A 2,500-nucleotide genomic window follows, 5' to 3' on the forward strand; every position below is an offset into this window, starting at 1 on the left:
AATATTGTCAGCCTCCAGGAAACATGGCTGACAGACTCAGGTACTGTCAGACAGAAGGACTACACGTTTCCCTGGCATGGGAAAGTGTCTGAAGAGGTCAGAATGCATGGAATTGGTTTTACAATAAAATACACATTACTGAAAATTTTAGAATTAAGCAACAATGGCTGTGAGCGACTCTTTACTCTCCACCTCATTTCTTCAGATGGCCTCATCACCCTGGTCAGTGTGTATGTTCCCACGTTTTCCTCTGCCAACACATTCTTTGATTCAAGCCACAGCACGAGGTCTCCTGGAGATATCCCCGGTCCAAGCACTGGGATCAGCTGGATCTGATCCTGGACAGGTAATCCTCACTCAAGTATGTCCTCAACACATGCTCATTCCATAGTGCAGACTCCCTTACAGACTACTCCCTGGTGTGCTGTAAGACACACATGCAGTCCAAGTTGTTCCATCATATGAAACAGGCAGGGGTACCTCGTGTTGCCATCAGCGGAATACCTTGTCTAGACCTGCAGAAGTAGTTCACAGACACTTTTTAAAAGGAACTGAGCAGCACAGAATCTGGAGTTACAGCCCCCAAAAGATGGGAGTACCTATATACAACCATGACCACCTTTGGAAAGAAGTCAGCAAAAACAAATAACAGACTTGAGATGAGTCCCGTCATCATGGCCAAGAAGGCTGCCCTTGCTGAGCACAAATATCAGCAAAATGAGAGAAACCTTCAGATCCTCATGGCAGCAAGGAGCAAAGTTCAGCAGACTACTAAGCGGTGCATAAATAAATACTGGATGCAACTCAGAGGATGTATGATGGCATTAAGAAAGCCCTTGGACATTTTCAAAGCAAAACAGCACCTCTGAAATCTGCAAGTGGGGAGGTGATCACAGACAGGAGCAAGCAGATGGGCAGGTGGGGGGAGCACTACTCTGAGTTCTATGGGTTAAGATGTTGTAGCCTCCTGTCATTAACATCAATGACTATGCACCAGTTCACCTATCTTTGGTCCTCCATCATCTACAACCTGTGTCTGAACGAAGAGATTAGCAGGCAAATCAGGAAAGCAGTTACAACCCTTGCCAACCTCACTTCACATGTCAGGGATAACTCCAAACTCTCCGCGGAGACAAAAATGGCTGTGTGCAACATCTGCATCCTCAATATGCTGCTGTATGGCAGTGAGACTTGGGCAACAGATACCAAGCAGGAGAAGAGGCTCAACATCATCCATCTGCACTGCCTTCGTCGCATCCTACACATCTGGCAAGACGAGGTGCCCAGCACAGAGATCCTGTCTTGCCTCCCAAGCATGTTCACTCTCCAAAGGCAGCAGCAGAATCGCATGAATGATGGTCGCATTCCAAGGGACATGCTATATGGCGAACTGGCGACAGGAACGAAGAACTGGTTGCCCACAACTGTGCTACAAGGATGTGTGCAAACGAGACATGAAGGATGTGGGCATCAACCCCGATTCTTGGGAAAATCTGGCAGCAGATCGCTCCGAGTGGAGAAGCGCCCTTCAGAAACACACTAAAACTGATGGGAAAAGCCTTTAAATTATAGCCAAATCCAAATGTGCAAATAAGGAGTATTACACAACCACTAGAGCTGAATATAACACCTATGACATCTGCGGTGGTGACTGTCATTCCAGATAGAATTTTTCAGTCACACACACACACTCCTAGGTATGAGTCTAGAAGTGGTTCTAGTCCTGAGGAATATGGAGCTACCTCTTAGCCACTGTTGTTCCCAGATCCACTTCGACCCAGAGTGGAACACACTCTGTCACTGCCCCATCTATGGGATAAATTGAAATACGGGTAGAGGGGACTTTTTAGCCTTGCCTGGCAACCCTTTATAAAAACGGTCAGGGGAGGCAACGGAAAAACATCCTTGCTGATCTTTCCCTTGTATTTATTGCAGACATCACAGGAAACGAACCTCAGTCCCTTGGAAAACACTGGGCATGTTAAAAGAATTAACAGAATATATATATATATATATATATATATATATATATATATATATATATATATATATATATATGTGTGTGTGTGTGTGTGTGTGTGTGTGTGTGTGTGTGTGTGTGTGTGTGTGTGTGTGTGTGTGCAAAGTACTGTATGTATGAGAATATGTATGTATATATATACATATATACACACAACAAACATATATTTATGTGTATATATATATATATATATATATATATATATATATATATATATATATACATATATATATATATATATATATATATATATATATATATATATATCACACTGGCAGATAGATATGAATTTGCATGCAGTTACGAATGAATATTTACTCATACAGAATAAAGCAACAACAGAACCTACCAGACCGTTCAAGCTGCCATTTTTGACCTCGGGTTGTAGGGGCGAAATGTATTCCGTTGCAGTGAACTGGTGTAATAAGAAGAGAATTATTAGTTTTCTTTAAATATTATAATTTTGAGATTTGTATCTGG

The sequence above is a fragment of the Penaeus monodon genome, chromosome 5 (assembly GCF_015228065.2).
Source record: "Penaeus monodon isolate SGIC_2016 chromosome 5, NSTDA_Pmon_1, whole genome shotgun sequence".
Lineage (NCBI taxonomy): Eukaryota > Metazoa > Arthropoda > Malacostraca > Decapoda > Penaeidae > Penaeus > Penaeus monodon.